Source organism: Castor canadensis, chromosome 10, assembly GCF_047511655.1.
Source record: "Castor canadensis chromosome 10, mCasCan1.hap1v2, whole genome shotgun sequence".
Lineage (NCBI taxonomy): Eukaryota > Metazoa > Chordata > Mammalia > Rodentia > Castoridae > Castor > Castor canadensis.
This window is the reverse complement of record NC_133395.1, coordinates 122,906,985-122,929,703: the sequence shown is the minus strand read 5'-3', so window position 1 is coordinate 122,929,703 and position 22,719 is coordinate 122,906,985. Positions and strand designations below refer to the sequence as shown.

The following is a 22,719-nucleotide window of genomic DNA, read 5'->3' as shown; positions in this document are numbered from 1 at the left end:
GGTAGGAGGATCACGATCCAAAGCCGGCTAGGGTAAAAGTATGAGACTCTATCTGAAAAACAAACTAAAAAAAGCAAAGTGACTGGGGACATGGCTCAACTGGTAGAGTGCTCGCTAGGCAAGTGTGAACCCTTGAATTCAACCTCCAATACTGTCCATAAATAAAAAGATTTCAAGTGAGTGGAATGAGGGTTGACCACACATTGCAAATAAATGTGCCTTTGCAAATAAACGGTTAACTTCTCTAAAGCTTAGTTTTCTCATCTTTGTCATGAACAGCCACACCAAGGGAGGTATAACTGTAAAGAATGCATGCACTGCATTGCAGGATCCCTTAGAGTTTAGCCTACTTACGGAGTCCACACCATGGGTTTGAAAACCACAGTCACCCTCCCCAGCCCCTCCAGGGCACCATATGCCCCATGAAACGTTCAGGAGGTGATGCTTCTGCAGTGAGAACTTACCTCCAAAGGTAGAAAGAAGCCATTTTGGAGAGTCTAGAGAAAATGCCATGTTGTGTTTCAGATGGGAAACAAGAGTAATTGAAAAATTTCTAGTGTTTCCAGCAACTCTCCTAACCATTATGTCAGATTCATAAACATCTACCATAGAAAAAATGCATGACCAGTCTTGTTGTGGAAATGCCAGGGATCCCTTACTTACCCAGGTAACTCAAGTGCTTGTTAGCATTTAAGTAAGTCTTAAGTGTGCTTGGGTGTTTCTTGTTTGAGAAAGCATCAACAGTCAGATCCTCTCACCCTCAGGAAGTCCATGAGAGTTTGATAAAGATAAGCCTAGTTTATAGCTTACATCCTTTGTAACTGTCTCCGTGTTTCCCTGTTGGTATTCACTATGATAAGAATCTGATCCCAGTGCTATTCCAGATACATCCACAGTAGAATCATGTTGGCTTGTTTAAAAAACAAAAAATAAAATAAAAAATAAAGGAAAAGCCTGTTATGTACAGTAATTGTTTTTAGAATAGTAAATCATTATCACAGTAAATACAAATTGAGTCAGTTTTCTTTAGAACATAAGCAATGATTTGGGAAAAGATTTGGGAAATCATAGAACCCCAACTGGGTTTGTACCAGAGAGTCCCATGCAACTTGCAAGTAAAGAGTGACTGTGATACTGTGATAGTTTTCAGTGTAGAGAGTTTTATTGGTCACTCCCTGGACAACCATATTATGCCGCTCTGCTGAGCTCCTGGGTGAACCCACAGGTTTCATTTCTCCCCAAATCTAGGCAATTGAAAACAGTTACTGTGTTAAGGGGGGTTCTGCAGCTCAGTGGAAGGCAGACTGGAGTGATGGTTCATACTTTTTTTCTTGTTGCTGGCAATGGAAGAAAGAAAAGCACAGGGACAGAAGTTTCTGCTTTCATGTTGAAGAGATAGAAAATTAAGATATGGACAAGTCTAGAATAGTTAAATACAGTGATCTTGACTCATTATTTTTCATTACTTTCAGTAGGACTTCATAAGTAAATTACATTAGAGTTCTTAATGCACTTTCTTGGAAGAAATTGTCTCCTCTCAGTTTGGTATGCCTGACGTGGAGAGGAAATTCTAAAAGGAATTAGAAGGAAGGGTGAACCATAGAAAGGTAGTCATAATAAGTTTCATTGTTATTGTTCCTAACAACAATACTCAGGTGGTTTTTTTGGGGTGCTAATCAGATCTTGAGTTAAACATGACAAGTACTACTAAGAAAGAAAATAAACTTACTGACATTTATAGGCAAATTTTTTTCTCACCAAGAGTATCTACTCTTGCCTGTGTATTGTTTTTTCTTACATTTTGATACTTATATTTTATTAATATTGTATTAAAATGTAATATCCATTCTTTCTGAGTGATATGAATCAGCTTAGCACAATACATATTTTGGGTATAAACAAAGGGAAACAGTTGAATTTATGAAAATCAATCCAAGATCACCATTTATTTTGATTAGAGTCTAATCTCTTTTCTTTTGAATTATCCTTATTACATTGTAAGACTTTTATCCTTTAAATCTCTGTTCATTAATACATTAAACCAAAACTCATTAATTAGAGTCCTACCTCATTTTAAATTGCAGGACTAGCCTGCCATGCTGGGGTTTTGCATCAACAGTACTTCTGGAAAATGATAGCATTTTCTTTATCCACTCACGTCACTGGCCAGCATCATATTTTTTTAAGTCCCCAAATCAGCACAACTACTTTTGAGTGTATCCATTCAATGAAAATATCACATATTGTTTTGAAGAATAGTAGGAGTGAATCAGATTTCCACATCATAAAATAACTAGTTATTTTTTTCAATAACCTTAAGACAGAGGCTACTGTGAACATGCCCACTTAAAGAAAGGAAGCAGAATTATAGAAAAAAGCTCTGCAGATAGGGCTGTTTCAGAGGTCACAAATTGCCAGTGTCATATTAAGATGAGAGTAAGTGCCTTTCAATTATTTTTCTCTTCTGATGGTCAGTTGCATCCAGCATAGCTGATGCTCTTGAGATTGCTGGAGGAAATCTGAGGCTGGGTTGACAGGAACAACAACCTCTTTTCCTCCTCCTTTTAGTCAAACTGACTAGCCGCAGGCCTCCTCCAAGGGGACAAAATTGGTAGAGTGGTAGTGTCAGATGTTCCAATTCTTCCTGGGAGGAAAATCATCCTTGAAACCTCAGAATTATAGACTGTTCTAGTTTTAAAGGAACACAGTCCATAAGCGCTTAATCTTCCCTTGGATAGTGGACTTCTCTGAGAATCTGACACAGGCTGTTATATCACCCTCCCCTCAAAATTACACACAAAAATCTTCCTGCAGTCAAAAAAAATCCATTCATAAAATTCACCATTGCTGCCAGATGTGGTGATACACACTTGTAATCTCGGCTACGTGGGAGGTAGAGGTAGGAGGATCACCATTCAAGGCTGGTCCTGGGCAAAAATCATGAGACCCTATCTGAAAAATACAAGTGGTAGAGTTGGCAAGCACAAAGCCGAGTTCAAATCCCAGTATCACCAGAAATCAAAAATCAAACAAAAAACTTACCATTGCCCTTTCAGATAAGGAAACATCCAAAAAAAGTGAAGTTAGATACCCATATTCACATGACCCCCTAGCCTGGTCGTCTTCAAATTACTTATTGCTGCCTTTTGTGAGGGCTGAGGGAAGCACAGGTCTTCCACGTCTGTTCTGGAAAGTAGTGTACTTGCTGTCTATAGATTTGCCTTATTCATCTCTTTAGCAGTGTGTGTTGAGTCGTATATGCCAGGCACTGAGCTAGTTCATTGCTATCTGCCATCACCCTAGTCGTAAACCAAAGAAGAATCAAAATGGCAGTATTACCTATTGATTTTACCTGTTGATGAAGTCTCAGAGAATATCATTTTGTTGTTGCTTTTAGTCAGATGAAGATAACTGATCTCTAAAACAGTTCTAACTCTACTCTGAACGCTTTTTTAAATTTATTTTTTATTTTATTGTTGTCCTGGGGGTACATTGTGACATTTACCAAAGTTCTTACAGTGTATCATAGTTGAATTCACCCCCTCGATCATTCTCCTTTATCCCCCCTCCCTCCATTCCTGGAATAGTTTCAGAAAGTCTCATTTTTTCCATTTTCATACATGCTCCTCAGAGCCTTTGATGTTCCTCTGGTGCTTGTGTGGTCAAACCCTGCCTAGTGTTAAAGACCCATGCACACACATGAAACATAGGTCCAGTCTCATCTTGCTAGACTTTAGTTCTCAAAATCCATTTTGCTCCAGACCAACCATTCTTCTCACTCTGCACTAAATTATTTTTAAATCAGTATGATTATTTATTCAAGTGATTCCCACTTTTAAATTAATATAGTTTTATCTATCTTCTGCACCCCTTCTCCCTGAATCTTATCTATGCTGATTACCTATAGTAAAATCCTCATCCCCTTTTCTCCTCTTAATTTCTGAAGTTCATAGGGTGATGTTCACGTGGGAGGCTAATGGTTAATGAGTCTGTTTTATCTCTTCATGCATCCCTGACTTGGCACCACACAGCATGTGTATGGGTCATTTTATACCCAACCCCCTTGATGGATTAGTCCAAATGAATAACCTGCTTTCAAAGGAGTCCCAAATTATATCTATTTTTAGTAATTGACTATTACCAGAAAATCCAATCTATCCAAATGTTGAAATTCTGGAGTCTGCCTTGAATGTAGAAACTTGGGCCAAGAATACTCCTCTCATTTCTATTTTCTTCCAGCATCCAGAAAACTTTGGAAGGTTGCCTTATGGTGGGTGATGAATGAAAATGCAACCCAAACCAACCAGATATGGGCTCCTTCTATACATGAATGTCCCATAGGCCAAACACAAGGCAACTTTCATTTCATTCCTCAGCCCCACCATGCCTCCTGGTTATAATTAAGTACTTCAAAGTCTTCTAAACACCTTTTAGATATGTCTGCCCCAAATGCAAATGGATGTCCAATCAGATGTAAATTATCACTCAGTGAGGAGAAGAGGACAGTCATCAGCTCTTGGACTAATCAGAAAGCCTAGTCCCCTGATGAGGATTTTCATTTTCTCATTTGTCATTCTAGCCATTAAAGTCTCAAGTGGCCAATTTGCTCCCTATTGGTAATCAGCTAGTTATTTTTACTTTCATTCACCCCTCTGGGACTGTCAGGCTGGAGTAATTCATCACCCATTTGGGCCTAACCCTTCTGGGGCGGGAAGTGATTATCCTGGAAAAGATAAAGTCAAAAACTATTTCACTGTTTATATCCCGTTATTAAACAATGATTTTCCTGATGAGGTAAGTAAAATAATGTCCCAACTGGGTAGGAGCAGAAAAAAATGAAAGCTCTAGGGCTACACATTATGCAAGGGAAATTTGCTGTGAAGTTTGTTACTCTGAGTTGATTTGTTCTTTGATGGTCTTTACGACCCCCAAAGGAGCATCATCTTACATTCATTACTTAAGTTTGGAGGAAGCTGCCTCTATGAAAATTATAAATGCAGAAATGAGGGTTTGAAGGAAGTAAGATGAGTTGATGGTTATTCTAAACAATATCACTCTACCAACTAGGAGGCAGGTAGCCTTTGAAGGTGTTTGGTCTGAAACAGAACAGTTAGAACATTCATCTTTTATTTGGTCTTCTCAATTACAGCATCTCACTTTGTTGTGCCCTTTTTCTGTTCTTTCTTCCCTCCAGCAACTGCAGTCTGTCTCTGTCTCTAGCAAAATCATTTCCAAACGTGTTTTTAGGAATTCCATTTCTCTGAGTTCACCTCAGGTGCCATGAAAAGGTTGACCCTGCCACTCATTGCAAACGAGTCTCTGGTGTCAGTACATTTTCTAATTAGTGGATGTCTACATGGATCTCTCAGATTTCCCTTAGTCCTTCTTAAGAAATGAATTTTAAACCCTCAGGGCTGACTCTGCCCCTGGTACCCAGTGGTTCATATTTCCCAAGTCCACATTCAGCCTTAAGAAAGATGTCACTATGACACAAATTGGCATTTTCTTGGCACTTCCTTTGCCCATAGCAAACTCTTTATTCCTTAGAAGGAAACTGAGAGTAGAATAACCCTTCTAGCTGTTTCCTTAGAGACTTTCTGAATTCCAGCAGCAACATGATCCGAATCTTGAAATGTTTATATTCCTCCACTGATTTTCATGTCTTGAACCCTCTCTCATGCCTTCATACCTCACATAAACAACCACATATGTAACTTTGCTTTTAGGTGTGTCTGTCTATCAGGAAAATAGAAAGAGACAGAGAAAGCACGTTTACACAACCATATCAAGTGTTCTTGCTTTTCATCTGCTAATTCCCTCCACACAGAGCTGTTTCCACCATGGGTGATGTCACCCAACAGCTGTCTTGGACTGCAAACTGAAATACTTGTAGAATTTCAGTCTTCTGTCTTGCCTACTGAGCATCTGTCTCTTTTCCAAAATACCAAACTAATAAAAGAACGGTTGGCTTCCTTCTGTGAGAAACTATTTCTATAACTTTAAATAAATTGTTTCACAGCTTTTTCTCCTAAAGTTTTGTTGTCATTGTCTAATTTAATTGTAAATTTGCTTTCAAGAATCATTAACTGTGACTTTTATGGATATGAGCTTTTCTATTTGGTAAAAAAGGACAATTGATTTTGTAAAAATGCATATTCCATCTGTAGTTTTGGGGTAGGAAAGTGAGTGGAAATAAAATGACATTTTACCCACCCAGTGTCCTCAGATTGACCTGAGATGGAACTTGTACACCTGATGTGGTACGTATTTGTTGGTTAGCGTCAGGATTTGTTAAACACAATGAGCTGGCTAATTTGGTTATTTACTGATTATCCTTTGACCTCACTCTTATGAAAACAACATACCATCATCAACCAAAATTGCTTTATCACTAAAATCTTAATTTCTGAGATTCTTTCTTTTCTACCTGATCTTCTTTCCTCTTATCTAAGGTTTCCATCCTTATGATAGCATCCATTCCCAGATTCTTTCTACTACTTTGGGCAAGAAGTATGTTTGTGGCAGAGTGAGAATATCTTCAGTGAGGAGTTGTCCTAAAATCCGCACACTGCTACTACTTCACTTTGGGGACATACAGACATTGCTCGTAGCTCTACACATGCTCCCAAACATTATCTATTTAACCAACACCTAGAACAAGAGGAAAAATTCTGAACTGTTATAGTACTTGACATAATTATGTCTCTTGATACTAATAATCAAAATGGAGGCTTTCATTTTACTTGTCTTCTTATTCTGTTTTTAGTCATTCATTTTTACTGAATCTTAAGACAGTTTTTAGGCTTTGAAGGATTAGTATTGAATAACCAAGCAAAATGAAACAAGACAGCAGACCTGGTTCTTCACCTCTGGTCAATTGAGAAGAACTGATGTAGAAGACCTAAGACTCTGATCAGATTTTGTGACTGCCTATTTTCAGCTACTGTGAGAATCCACCCTTCCCATGAGGGCTTGCTTTCCTGAGCAGTCAGGATCAGACCTGTACATACTTCCTCACTATGGGCTACCTCCCTCTCCCAAGAGGCATCTCTTTGGGCTTAAATAAAGCTAACACATGTGTCTGATCAGGGCTTTTGAAGTGTTGCCTTTCTTGGGGTCCCTGCCTTGCAAATATCAGTGAAGCTTGGATATAACTAGGAAAAGTTTCCTTGGCTAAAGACCACCCTCGAATTTGAGGATTACATCATGGGCTACAGTATAGAAATTATTTTCCTTGTTCTTATATAGAAGCTGACACTTTTCCTCCTCTCCTGCCAAGATTATATGCGGATGTCGAACCTTCCTGTTCTGAATGGGTACAAGCTGTGATATTGCCATTCAAGGATTTCCAGTAGTGGGAAAGGAAAATTACGAGTCAACACCCCTGGGAAATGAAGTGCCTATTCAAACAGCAGTTGTCGGTTGTGAGCCCAGTAGCTGCCTCCTTCCTACCAGGAATGGCCCAGCCTCCCAAATTGCTGACTCTCCAATCACAGCATGTTTGGATTGGCATGACAGGAGGCTGCTTGGCAGAAGCAGTATTTGGCCTGTTCTCACTATCCCAAAAGCTCTCTGGGAAAGAATTAGCTACGTGCACTTCCCTGAAGACAGAATTTCCCTTCTTCATTGATTGATTATGTGTTTAATTTATAACAAATGTCTTAAAATGGGACAAATGAGACATGGGAAGCCTTCTAAAACTTTGAAATGCAAATGTCCCTAGCTTGTTCTCAATATTGTACTCACTGCTTCAGAAATGGGTTGTTGAAATCGAAGAGGTGACATGCAGAACCATAGGGCCGAAAGGTCTTTATGGATTAGCCAGTAAATCCCTCTCTCACTTATATATGGTTAAAACTGAAGCCCAGAAGGCATGTGACCTGCCAAAGATGAGACTCAAAAAGTACAAATTGGATTTCAGGATTTTGTGTTTCTATTTTGTTTTGTAAGCTTTTTATAGAAATTGAATAAACCTATAAAAAAGTCACAAATTATAATTGTAAAACTCAACAAATTTCATATATTAACCAAATCCAAGCAGCCAGCATGCAGCTCAAGAAGCAGAACAACTCCAGTATTCTGTAAGCTTCCAAAATGCAGCCTAGTTCTTCCTCTCTCCCATGGGCAACCAGGGGGTGTGGCTCAAGGGTACAATGCTTGCCTATTGTGCAGGAGACCTTGGGCTTGACTGTCTTGCCACCAAAATACTACAGCAACAATGATAACAACCAACCAAGGGCAACCCTTATCCTACCTCTAGTATCTCCTTTTAGTTTTACCTGTTTTTGAACTTCATAATGCTGGAAGTATGTAGTATATTACTTTTATGCCAAACTTCCTTCACTCAACACTGTTGGTGAGATTTACCTCCATTGCCACATACAGTTTTTTATAAAATGCACTGATTATAGCTGCAGTGTGGTATTCTTTTATGTGACTATCATATATTATTTATCTTTTCAACTGTTGGTGGATATTTAGCTAGTTTCTAGTTTGTGGCTTTTATGAATAGCACTCTTAAGACCACTCCTGTATGTGTCTTTCAGTCAATATTAGTAAGGGTGGGTTTGCTCACGTTTTGTATCTACTCATACTGTCTACAATTGTTAACACATTGAATGAATGTACTGTGCATACAACATATTTGAGCTATGTGAAAATGTCATTGTACCCCTGGTGGTGCCAACCTTCTCAATAGAACCATCTGAGGATTTACAGTAACCACATTGTAGTCAGCAATGCATTGTGGTTGGAACTACTTGCAAGTGCTCTCAATATCCAAAATGAATACTCACCTAATGTTTTGTTAATATAAAAATGTGCTTTCATTTGTATTTCCTTTGAAGTAGGTGCCATGATTCCAAGGAGCTTTGTTTTCTTCTCCATCAAGTAGCATCAGAACTGGCACAGAAGGTGCTAAACAATATTTGTTAGAGGTATTTTAGTGTTTCTTGCATAAATGATGGATGGATAGTCCTTTGACTATCACTCCTTATTCCTAAACATAGTCTTTGAGTTTGATGTAAATCAAACTCTTTCAACTTCTTATACATTGGTGTGTATGTGTATGTGTGTATATGTGTGAGTGTGATGTATTTACTTAATTGAATGACACCATGCTGTGTAAGTTTTAAAAATTAACAGTATGCATAACTCATTTTGTATAATTAGTACTTAGAAATTTACCTTTTGATGAGCTATGTAACATTCCATGCTATGGATTTATCACATTTACACTGTCTTCAATGTTTTGGAGCCACAAAGGATGCTGCAGTGACCACCCAGTGAGTATATATGTGTTTGCTGTTGGTAAATACTAAGAACTAGAATTTCTGGTACACAGGTCATAAGCATCTTTGATAGTCTACATTGACTTCAAAAATGGCCGTTCCAACTTATACTTTCATCAGCAATCTGTGAAAGGGCCTGCTTTCCCTCACCTTTGCTATGATTGATACTATAAAACATACCAAAATGGTATGTGAAAAACATCACTTAATTTTCATTGTCTACAAAACTAGTGGTGTTGGCTATTTTTTCATGTATTTGTTGGTTAGGTTTGAGTTTGAGTTAACCCTGCCACAGAGATCAACAGCATAGGATTGGGAAAGGACTGTCAGCTCCCCATCAGGAAATCTCTTTATGGCAATGGTCTTCTTTATCCTAGTCTTCACAGCCATAGGAATCTCAAACAATCCCTTGTTGGGTCTCTATCCAAATACTAAGAGTAGATAAGAGTGATTTAAGCTTTTCTTTCAAATGTTAGGGTACAGATAGGAAGGAATTCTCACCCATCCATCAATGTACTGGTAAAAGCTAAAACTTTTGGAGACTGGATTTTCCAATTAATTATCCTAGTCCATTCTCTTTGCACCTTGAACTAGAGGGACAAAACCAAGTTGTACTATTCTGTTTTGCCACCACAAGGAGTCTGAATTCTGAGAAATGCTATATGGAGTACAAAACTCCAACTAAACCTGTAACAAAATCTTGTTTATATTCCTGTATGTTGAATTTACTACCCAATCAATATTTAAGGGTAGGGATTTTAAGGGTAACCTGACTAGATTTCAACCATGGTATGTGCTTGCTTGAAAATTTGGGTAAATTTTGAAACTCTGCTTCTATTTTATTTTCTATAAAATAGAGAAAATAATAAAGTTTTCTCTGTGGAATCATTGAGAAAATCAACTAATCAACAATGAAAGGTATATGGCACAGAGTCTGGCATGTGTTAAGTACTCAGAAAAGACTGTATTATTAATAGGATCCCTTTTCATCAGATCCTTGATCAAGTTTTGACTTGCAGTCTAGAACATATTCATGTTCTTTTCAGCTCTTGTATTACAAAAGAAGATCACTGTTTGTGCCCTCCTTAGTTCGTCTGTGGAAAAAGAAGTCACATTGGCCTCTAGTGTTAATTTTATACACATATGCTTGCAGGTTTTTAGTCTAGGACATGAGAATAAGGAGAACAGAGCAAATGAGCCTGCAAAACCACTAAATTCCATGATTATTTTATGCAAAGTGTAAGTTGGCACAAGTGTGCTCAGACCCTGACTTCATGAGGGCTTGCTTATATTTCTGTTTGGAATCTGACATCTTGCCAGAAATTTCCTTCAGTTTGAATAAAATAACAGGAGAGACTTGATCCTAATAGTAGACAGAGCCAGCAAGGCCAGCAGCTGGTTCAGTCAGGGTGTTGTACATGGTAGGCAAATGCTCTACCCCTGAGCTATACCCCAGCCCTGGTTCAGATTTTTATTGTCCCCCAAGAACCTTGCCTTCTGGGCTGTGACTCAGGCCTCTACACATCTGCCTTGTGTTGAAGATGGAATAATCAGTTTTCCAGGGGGTTGCCTGAGTGGAATGAGGTTAGACTCCAGCGGCCTTTTCCCTCAGCTTCGTCATACTTGCTGTTCTTTGAGGGCCAGCCATGGTAGGTTTTGGTGATGGTCTGCCTTGCTGCCAAGGGATCTGCTCAGTACCAGTGGAGAGGCAGAGGGAAAATGCTTTCTTTTCAATACTATTCACTCGAGTGGGCCAGTCAAGTGCAATTCTTTCCTTGAACATCCAAATGAGGTTAAGATGTGGACTTGATAAGACTGTTCAAAATGCAAGTGATCCCGTGGTGGAAGGCGTTCAAACCATCGCTATTCCATCAATACTCCATTCATTTATTCCTTCATGCAGTCATTCTCCAGATGTTTGTGAGGCCTTGGCCAGTGCTCCACACTGTGCAGTGGTCCACGAGGACAGCGGTTAACAGGGCTCACATGGTCCCTGCCCCATATAGCTCCATTTGATGGGGCAGACATTGGGAGGGCAAGTACATCCACTTGGGAAGAATGTAAGGGACTCGATGGGAAGGTCCTGAAGGTCTCAGCTGTGGCCTTGACCCTGAGCAAGCTGAATCACCTTCCCTTTGTGTGAGCGCATGCTATCATGGAATGCTGTCTTGTGTGTGCCAGTGTGCCTCCTAATGAGGACTGTGCCTGCTGGGAGGGACCAGGACATTGAGCCAGCTTGGGTTACAGAGTCATTTACTAAGATCTTTTTACAGTGTTTCCCTTGGGGTCTGTGCTATAGAGTTATATGAAGCTGAGACCACCTTATAATGAGGTTTTTCTGCATATTTCACCCTAGAGTAAACTTAAATCCAAACTGAGAGAGAGAGAGAGAGAAAGAGAGAGAGAGAGAGAGAGAGAGAGAGAGAGAATAAAGATCTCCAGTTAACAGAAACATAGGAATAAGAGAGAGACAAAAGTGCAAAGTGTCATCATATTGAACTTTTGAATAAATCTGGTGTCAGACATCCTTCCTTTACTGGAAGAAAATGGGGAGTTTGAGTCAGGACACCTGGACATGAGTCACACTCTCATCATTTTCTGACCTTGGACAAGTCCCTGGACTTCTGTTGCCTCTTTCCTCATTTTCAAAATCAGGGTCAAAATGACTGCACCCATGAACTGAATTGTTTAGATCTTTGAATGAGATTAAATAAATTAGTGCCCATGGACAGCGCTTTCAAAACCCAAAAATCCTTTAAGATACTATCATACAAAATATTTTTGCATATGTACATTCAGTATATGTATATACAGTGACTGCAAAGGAACTATTTGTATATAGCTGTGGGGCTGGATTGGGGCTAAAAGGTAAACTGAGGCTTTGAAATTCTAGACTGCTTAGAAAGAGGCTTCTAGCATTTTTCTTCATGATGTCATCTTTCTCATTATTTCTAGAGAGTTTCCAGCATGCTCTTAACTTTTTAAAGCTCTCACACATCAGTCATTTCACTCTCAGGCTTTGCTGTACTGATAAGTGTGTTACCGAGCGACCAGACATCTAAGTGGGTGTCATTTACTTTGAGTTCATTACTGTCCTCACGAGGCTGGTGAGAGACAGAATGTTACCATGGCCTGAATAGACCTGCTTTCAGTAAGTAAAGTCACCTTACACCATGTAGCTTCTGATGCTTATAGGAAGGAGGGACTGAGGTCAGACATAGGGGATACAATTGATGAGAGCCACACTTGGTAAGTCAAGAACAATACTCCATCAAGTTTGTGACTGTTTCTGCATGAGCACCCTAGAAAGATACTCTGGCCTCTGGTCTCTGCTAGTTGGGGTGCCCTGGTTTTCTCAGTGAAAGAGAAGCTATGCTAAGGAGTTGAGAGCATTAATGAGCTTCTGGAAACCAAGCAATTTCCTGACTCGTGGTTTGAATAAAAGGTGTTTCCTCCCTTCCCTTATAAATGGCTCATGTGTTGAAGGTTTGATATCCAGCTGGTGGTACTGTTTGTTGAGAGCTGACTGGACCATGACTCTCTGTCTTCATGGATGGATTAATCCACTGATAGAATCATCACTTGGTGGCATTATTGGGAAGTGGTTGAGACATAAGAGGTGGGGTCTGATTGGAGGAAGTAGGTGTCTGGGATGTGTTCTGGGGGATGCTGTATCTTGTCCCTGACCTCTACTTATTCTTCTCTCTGCTTTTTTGGCTGGTATTGGTGAACAGCTCTGTTCCACCATGCTCTTCCACCATGATGTCCTACCTCACCATAGTCTCAGAAACAAGGGAGCCAGCCAACCATGGACTGACACCTCTAAAAACATGAACCAAAATAAATTTTTCCTCTTTTTAAGATGTTCTCTTAGGAGTTTTTCACAGTAGTAGTGTAAAGTCTATCTAACACACTGATATTTGCAAATAATATTGTGCTCAGAGGCCTCTTCTCCACATCTGTTGTCTTCTCTATTAAAGAAAAAAAATGTCACAACCATGTTAAGGATGAGAGTGTAAAGGGACATGCCACACAGAGAGAACTAAGCAAATATGTAGATAGCAAATATGCTATCTACACATGCAAGTACCAAATTCAGATCATCCTGGTCTTGTGGTGACTTCAAGTCAGAGATAGTTCAGTGACGTGCTGCCCCACAAGACAGTCCTCAGGCCCACATTTCCTTTGTACTCCCCATCAGTCCAAGAAAGAAAGGCGGTATCATGGTAGTCAAAAGAGCAAGGGGTGTGGAGTTGGAAGAGGCAGCTCCCAGCCTCATCACTTATTGAGTGATCTTGGACAGACATCGTTATCCTTGCTGATTTTCAACTTCCTCAACTGAGAAATAGATTTTTCCCTAGGGCAGACTGTGAGAGTTCAATGAAAAATTATGAATAAAATGCTTAGCACAGCACTTGATATGTAGTAGGGTGCTCAGTAGTAGTTTTATTCATTCATTCATTCATCTATCGATTTAATGGATGGGGACAGTATGAACATGGAATAATTTAGATCTCTTAAAATTTATTCCTTTTTTCCTTAAAGGTGACTTAACCACCAACTCTTGTCTAGATTACCTTATTGAAATTATAAACCTACATTGTAGAGCCCCACCCACACCACTCTCCATCCCCTCTCCATGCTATCTTTTTGTGCTATCTTATTTTTTCCCATAGCACTGTCACTTTCTAACAGGTCACGTAGTTTACGCAGTGTTTAGATTTACTATGTACATACAGTCTGTCTCCTCTTAACATGGACTCATGTGTGTAATATATTCCTCATAGCTAGAAAATAACATGGCACATCAGAGGTGCTAAAAAATGTTTGTTGAATGAACTTAAAGAAGGCTGTGGAATATCAGTTGAGTATAGTTCAGAGCAACTTGGTTCAGAGCACCCTGGGTTGCTCTGGCTGCACCCATGGCTGTGATTTATGGCAAATAACTCTCAGCCTGTTTTCTCCTCCATAAAGATACTGATGGTGATGATTCCATCCTCTCAGAGTCCACAAAATTCACTGAGATAATGTCTTGAAAGCTCATTCAATGTAATAACTGTTCACTAAAAGTTACTACAATAAACAATGTTAGTTTCTTGATTTCCAGGCTTGGAAGAATCATCAGAAGTCATTTCCAGAGACAAGAATCATCAGAGTCATTTCCAGAAACATCTGCTCCATGTCTTATGGGGAACACCTTTCACCACTGTGTGCCTAAGCAGCCAATAATCTGAATTCTACATCTCATTGTGCCCTGCTTATCACTTAATTACCCGCAATCACGGACAGCCTGATGGTCAATAGGAAATCCAGAAATCGTTAAGTTTTGGCCCCTTCAGTTGTACACTGTGATTTGTGCTGGAATCAAGAAAATCTCCAGGGCTGTCTTCAGCAAATTTAGACTTCTTATGGGTCAAAACTTGTCACTGCTCTCAAGGAATTCATGATTCAAAACATTTTCCAGAATAGGCCAGGGTCCTCCACACCAGCAATCATCACGTCTGCAAATGTGTGTGCATATGTATGCCAGATTGCATCAGAGGAGGGTAACTTGGTAATGTGTAACTATAACAAGACTCCTGAGGCTGGAGAAGTGCAACAGCCAGTTAGGTTTCTGGTTCGTTCTAGTGGGAAAGGCAGCCTGTCACTTTTTCCTAGGTCCCTTCCCACAATGTGAAAACCTTATAGCAGATTAATGTCATGAAGTAAATGAGACCTGCAAGGCAAACTCAAGTCTTATCCTTGCTTTGTATCTTTAGGAAGAAACTTGGCCTTTCTGAAGACAATTATAATTAACGTTTGTGCTGTGTTTATATGCCAGTTACTTTATTCATATTAGCCACTTGTCCAGCCATTTATCTAGCCATTCGTTTGTTCAACCCATGTTGATTGAATTCCTGCTTCATACCAGGCATGGTGACTAGAGCAGTGCATAGGACATCACCGCCTCCTGTTCAGTCAACACTAATACTGGTAGAGACATAGTGTCAGTAATCCATTGCATGTCTGTAAAATTATAGTTATTCATTCAAAAGCACGTATTAAGCTTCATAGTGCTTGATCGACGAATCGTGATCCATGTCACAAAGCAGAAATGCAGGGTCTTGTCTGAGAGTATACCCTAGGCAGGTAGCAAACTAACCTAGTCTGAGAATTTGTCTAAGACTTCCTAGGAGTAATGGCATATGGATTTTAAAATTGACGGATGAGTGGGAGTTAGTTGCATAGTCTCATTTTGCAGATGAAGAAATGGAAACTCAGAGAGGTCACTAACTTGTTCAGAGAACTACAGTGTCCTAGTATTGTGTTACTATAACAAAATACCCAAGGCTGAGTACTTTATAAAGCAAAGATGTTTATTTAGCTTACGGTTGTGGAGGCAGGGAAGCTAGAAATCAAGTGACCACATCTGATGAGGACCCTATATTACATTGTAACATGGCATATGACACAACATAGTAGGAGCATATGCAAGAGTCAAGTGATGCGTGCACAAGAGAGAGAAGTCACGTGACGAGGGAGAAAACAAGAGTAAACTAAGAAAGCTGAACTTGATTTGTAACAACCTGCTCATGTAGTCCTGCTTATGGGTCCAGTCTCATAAGACCTACCTACTCCCTATAGATGGGCAGTCATACCTCTAAGGATGGAGCCCCCATGCCTTCATTATCTCCCATCAAGACCCTCCTCTTTCTTAAAAGTTCCACCACCTCCCAATTGGGGACCACACTGTCAACAGATGACCTTTGGCGAACAAACCACATCTGAACACAGTATTTGATGGGCCCCAGATTTTCTACAGGTCTGATTTTCTTTCCATGAGTTAGTGTTCTTAGACCCGGGCACATATAAAAATTGCCACTAAGGACTTTTTTCAAAATCTACAAAATCTGTGTGTGTGCTAAAATCCACCAAGAGGTTCTGGTTGAACAAGTCCAGGTGGAACAAGAAAGATGAAGATATATTTATAAGTCCTGTCCAAAAATTTGGATGCCGAACTCAGTGACAGAATGATAGAATGAACGGTAAGTGCCGCTCCAGTCACTAATTCCCTGTGTGATCCAAACATGGCCTGGGTCTCTCTGTGAGGCTGTGACAACGTCAATGTTTCCCAGTCCTGTCTGCACATGAGAGTCACATGGGACACTTTAAACAATGGTCCTGCACCCCAGGATGTCCAGAATAAGGGCCCAGGCATCAGCGTTTACTAGAAGTTTCCATTTGATTGAACACTAGATGATCTCAGAGGTCCCTTCTGACTTGGAAATCCTTTGCATCCATGAAATCTGTCATCTTCTCCTGTCAGAGACATTACAGAAGGCCCAGATTGGGGGTGGGGGGGGGCGCAGAGGGCCGGGGGACCATGCATTGCCAAGACCTGCTGCTCTATTCGGCAGTGTCTTTGTGAAAATAGTCACTTTTTTCCCTGGCTGATTTATGTGGCAGTTGGAAAGCAGCCCCCAGAACAGCCTGTTCCTCCCCTCAGCACTATTAACATAAATATGTGCACAGCCCTCAGCTCCTGCTTCTCTGTGTACGGGAGGCTGACGGGGCCTTGAGAGCTGGAGGCTGAAGAGAGACCAGAGGAGAGGAAGTGTTAGAGGCACAAGAATGAAAAGGGGAAAAGGACAGGGCGTTGCTAAGAGACAATGTCAAGCTGGGCCATGGGATTAACAGCCAGTATCAAAGCAAGAACTTAATGGTATGTTCTCGCAACAGGGCCTTTTCCAAGCCTGAGTGGAGGGTGAGATTATCCAAACAATTCCATTCCAAATCAGGCGGAAACGGCCCCTTTTTCCTTCTTGGTGGGATGAAAATATTAAGTAAAAATTAAATGATTTCCAAAGTAATAATATCTTCCAGTTTGGGGTAAAGTCAATTGAATTCTTCACTGTGAGACTTCTCACAGTCTTTAAAATGCTAATGAGGATGGAAAATGGCTGAGAGGTAGGCACAGCTCAGAGCACATGCTGAAATTACTTTCAACCTTTGTATTTAGAGGGGTCAAGCATTTCGAAGAGGTATTTGGAAAGCCCTTGTATACAAAGTGACTATTATGATAACTAATGTTACTGCATTAATTGTTATACATTGATTATTTCATTTAATTTAGATAACAGCCTTATGAGTTAGTTACTTTTTTTCCTTCTTTGCAGAGGTGGAGAATTAAGGCAGTAAGAGTTAAATAATTTGTCCTAGACAGCTCAGCTACCAGGGGATGAAGGGGACCTGGGTCTGGAGTTGAAATGATCAGGATTTCAATCTTGCCCCTGCCATTTGCTGCATAAACACATTTTGCAAGTTAATTAGCCTCTCTGAGACTTGGCGTCCTTATGTGCAAAATGGAGAGAGTAAAATGTGTCTTGTAAAGTTGCTGAGATTAGAGGTAACATAAAGCATACAGTGGGTGCCCCATAAATGGCTAGAGAGAGCGCCATCATCTTGTATTTAATGTTTGAAAAGGGAGTTTACAGTAGTGTTCAGAAAAGAGTACATGTGTTGGTTCAGTCAAGTGAAATAGACAGTGATATTAGACATATGACAGATTAGGTAAAAGCACTGGAAAATCTTGCTATTTTTTTGGCCAAACTTGGTTATTCTCAAATACCAGTTGGTCATGGACTATCCTTTCTCAGAGTTTATAAAGGATGAGCTGGTGGGGTGACTTTCTGCTTGGGAGCCCAGGCTAGGGGAAGAATTGGTGGCTTCTATCTGGCTGGCCATCACAATGCTTGTAGAGCTGTTTAAAACAAATTCCCAATCCCTGGTCCTGGAGATTCTGAATCCATGAGGTCTGATGGTTCCTGAGAACATGGCATCTTGGAATTTCCAGCGGGTTATCAGTCTGCCTTTAAAACTGCTGGACCAATGAAGACTGGGAAAGCCTTCCCACCCATTACTGCACATGGACTAAGAGGAGCCTGCTTTAGTTATTTTTGGAATCCAGAGAGGGTAAGGCTTTTCCTTGCACAAGTATCAACACCTTTGAGACCTCTTGACGTTTGAGAGACAAATTTTTCTCTGTGCTTCGTGTTCGGCACAGTGGCTTGGGTTGGTGAGATAAAGGACTGTGTGAGAGAGATTCATGCATAAACCCGAATATCAAGCAGAACTGTGTTCAAATCCCCATGCAGAGTGAGGAAAGGAGATAACACACGCTTCAGTTGGAATAGTAGGAAAAAATGAAATACATACAGCTCGTGCCACTCTAGAAGACCATGACATTCTGAATACTTAATGTCACTGTCATCACTTTCACAATGCAAGTGAGGATCCAGGCTGGGGAAATAAAATCCTAAATTGTATTTTAGTAGTTGTTTTTAAGACAGCAGGAAATAATATTTGCATATTTTTCTTTTCTTGACTAACATGTGAGTGAGTAGCACATTAACGGCTGGTTTAAAATTAACCTTGATTTCTCTATCTAAGGGAACTGAAATTCATTATATTTCTTTTTTTTCTTAAAGTGATGATTTCAAGCCTTCTGAATATTTATACCAGTTCCTTTTTCTTCAGGGAAAAAAAAAAAGACTAACCTTGATCACTATTGTCAGCTGTAGTCCTAACATATTCCCTGAAATATATCGTACTCAGAAGTTAAATTCTTTGTCAAAACATCACTGAATTAAGGTATGTGCAAACCCAAGGACTGCCTCTTCCTAGCTGTGTAATCAAAGGCAATATTCTCTCGCTTTTTTTTTTTTTTTTTTTTGCAGTCCTGAGGATGGAACTCAGGGCCTTGCACTTGCTAGGCAAGCACTCTCTCACTTGAGCCATGCCCCCACTCCTTCTGTTTTTTAGTTTGTTTTTTCAAATAGGGTCTCAGGCTTTTTCCCAAACTGACCTCAAATCATGATCTTCTTACCCCCCCGTCTCTGGACTAGCTGAGACTACAGGCATGTACCACTATGTCCAGGCCCAGAGGTAAGATTCTTAAACTCCTCAACCTCATCTTTTCATGTCTAATTCAAGAATAATGATGGTAGCCAACTCTAACGGCTTTGAGGCGGCCGAAGTAAGAAAACACACAGCAAGTGTTGGTTAAAGGGGCAAATAGTGCAGGCTTAGTAAATAGTAGTAGTCATTGGGGTTTTTTTGTCCCAATACATTTATTTAATATCTGTCTGCTATGGACAAGTACAGATGCCTTCCTGAGCCTCTCTTCCCCCAACCTGTGAAATAAGGATTATTTAAATGATTAAATAATCCTTATTTAAATGATTAAATGAGGGATCGCTACATGCAGAACACCTGGCTTCTTACATGGTATTTAACTGATGCTGGCTAATGTTATTTATTAAGAACCATGGGTGAGATTTGTGCTTGGATTTCCTAAGTCCTTCGGTGAAAAATACATGTCAGGAACCTCCAGTATAAAAGACAGCACTTGATATGAATGCTCCTTTGTGCATTTTGTCACCCTGGAAGTACAGCGCCCCAGAGGTATGATATTACGTTTTTCTGCTCTGAAGGAGCACATCCCTGGATGAAAGAGAGGCCAGGAGGCAAGGGTAGAAAGCAAATGCTGTGGGTAGTGAGTTCCACAGCCCCTTTGCCTGTCGAAGCTCTGCCATTACCTTTCATAAGGTACAGCGTTTCACCTGTTGCATTGTTGTGTGGATGACTGCTGTCATGCAATGTGCTAGGTATTGAGGAAAGAGTGATAAACTGGCATGTGTGATCTCTGTCCTGATGGAGGCTGTAGACAAGAGAAAGGACTCCCCCTTTTCTTGGAGTGCTGAGGCTTAAAGAAGAACACACTTGGCAGGGGACTTTTTGTTTAAAGAACAAAGAGAAATAAGTATGGCTGAAACACAACAGACAAAAGGAAATGAGATTGGTGAGCTAAATCTGGGGCCAATTCAAGGCCTCTAAAACCCAGATAAGGATATGTTAAGGACATCCAGGCCTATTGAAAGGTTCGATCCAAGATGGCATGATCAGATTTGGGGTTTGATATTTCAGCTGCCTAGTGGTGGGAAAAGGTGTGTATATGAAATAGGAGAGGGATACTTAAATTTTTTCATTGTTGTTGTTTTTGTTTTAGTTTTTTTTTATTGTTTTATTATTCATATGTGCATACAAGGCTTGGGTCATTTCTCCCCCCTGCCCCCACCCCCTCCCTTACTACCCACTCCGCCACCTCCCTCTCCCCCCCACCCCCTTGATACCCGGCAAAAACTATTTTGCCCTTATCTCTAATTTTGTTGTAGAGAGAGTATAAGCAATAATAGGAAGGAACAAGGGTTTTTGCTCGTTGAGATAAGGATAGCTATACAGGGCATTGACTCACATTGATTTCCTGTGCGTGGGTGTTACCTTCTAGGTTAATTCTTTTTGATCTCACCTTTTCTCTAGTTCCTGGTCCCCTTTTCCTATTGGCCTCAGTTGCTTTTAAGGTATCTGCTTTAGTTTCTCTGCTAGCTAATTTTTTAGGTGTCTTACCTATCCTCACCCCTCCCTTGTGTGCTCTCGCTTTTATCATGTGCTCAAAGTCCAATCCCCTTGTTGTGTTTGCCCTTGATCTAATGTTCACATATGAGGGAGAACATACGATTTTTGGTCTTTTGGGCCAGGCTAGTTTTTTTAAGACTAGATCTTGCTAGGTAGTCCAGGCTGGCTTTGAACTTGTCATCCTCTTTTCTTCCATCTCCCAAGTGCTGGTATTACAGGTCAATGCCACCACACTCAATGCTTAAGTTTTTTATAGTGATATGAAAATAATAGCTATGGTATCCTCCTGTACAACTAGTATATGCTTAAAAAAAGGTTAAAAATTACAATAATAGCTACATCCTCCTGGGGGTGAATTCAAGGGCAGCACAGGAGGTAGGAAAGCAGGAGATATGAAATTAAATTTGGTTTTTCCTTACCCAGGCATTTAGAAGTGTCAGGCGTGGTACTCCATAGAGATATCACATGACTTTTTTTGTAGGCAGGATTCTAAGATGGTGACCATCCCCCACCACCATCCTGGTATTCATACCCTTACATATCCCATACCTGTCCACTTATGAGGTGGGCTGGACCTAGTCTTTCCTTCTAGTGAACAGAATACAGCAAAAGTAATGAGATGCTGCTTTGATGACTGTTACAGAAGACTATGACTTCCATCTTGCAGGCTCTGACTTACTCTCTTACTCTCTCACTTTCTCACTGTTCTCTGATGAAGCTCCGTGTGGAGAGGCACACATGACAAGGAATTAAAGGCCACCTCCAGCCATCTGCCAGTGATACCTAAAGGCCTTAGTCTGATGACCCAAGAGGAACTGAATGAAGCCTGCAAACAGATCAGCCCCAAGTGGGAAGATTATGGCTCCAGGTTGCACCTGTTTGTAGCCCATGAGATACTCTGACACAAAGGACCCAGGTATGATGTGCTGGCTTCCTGACCTGCACAAACTGTGAGGTTAGAAATGTGTGTTGTTGGAAGCCCCTAAACTCTGGACTGGTTTGTTACACAGCAATACAGAAGCAAGACAATATTATGCCATGTCACATAAGATGAGAGAGAACACAGTATTGAGGAGATCGACTAACAAGTATTGGCAAATGTGGCAAGAAGAACAGAGATGGTTAGGCACCAAGTGGTTCATGCCTGTAATCCTAACTCCTTGGGAGGCTGAGATTGGAAGGATCACAGTTCAAGGCAAGCCATGGCAAATGGTTAGTGAGACTCCATCTCCAAAAATAACCAGATCAAAATGCACTACATGTGTGGCCCAGGGGTTAGAGCACCTGCTCTGCAAGCACAAAGGGCTGAGTTCAAATCCTAGTTCCACCAAAAAAAAAAAAAAAGCAGAGACAACCAAGGATTGTGAGGCAAGAGAGAACTTTAGACTTGGCAAGTAGGCAGATCCTGTTCTGGGATTTGCAAGGAAGCCCTGTGAGTATGCTGAGATGGCTTGGGTTAGAAGGATAGGTTACAAGGCTCCCGTGGGTTTATGTACAAATTTTACGTGATGTTACCAAATTTAAACTCCAATTACTGCTGCAGGTGGGAGAATGACCTTTCGAGGATGAATTATGTGATCTGGTTTTGCATTCAAATTTTTGCCTCAATCTTATGATCCTGCATTTCTAAAAATCCTCTTAAGTGCATCTATTAATGAATTTAGCATCTGGCTTGGCAGTGCTGATCCAAATTCTCTGTTCCCTTTCTCTGGATTCAGTTCCCAGTGATGCACTCCTTATGCGCTGGAAATGCATCTTTTCTACGCATTATCTGTCATCTTTGGAGCTGACTTGGGAACAATGTGGAAAAAATCTCTACACGGTGACCTGGATGTGTAAAGTGAGAATCTCCATAGATACCAAGTCAAATTGTTCCCTTGCTTGGAGATTTTTCCTTATAAGCGACTTCATGTATGTCGCTTCACGTACTCCATGTGACATCCAGCCTTCACTGTTCCCATTCAAATCAGAGCAA

At 40.4% G+C, this 22,719-nt stretch overlaps 2 long non-coding RNA genes across 3 annotated transcripts in view; one reads left to right on the top strand and one right to left on the bottom strand.

Moving 5' to 3' along the window:
- Positions 1-22,719, bottom strand: part of LOC141411521 (uncharacterized) — a 385,125-nt gene that overhangs the window by 115,004 nt on the left and 247,402 nt on the right. The window lies entirely within an intron of this gene.
- LOC141411522 (uncharacterized) lies at positions 16,631-22,095 on the top strand. The gene is made up of 2 exons (XR_012436340.1): positions 16,631-16,992; positions 21,463-22,095. It is a non-coding gene; the product is annotated as an uncharacterized lncRNA (long non-coding RNA).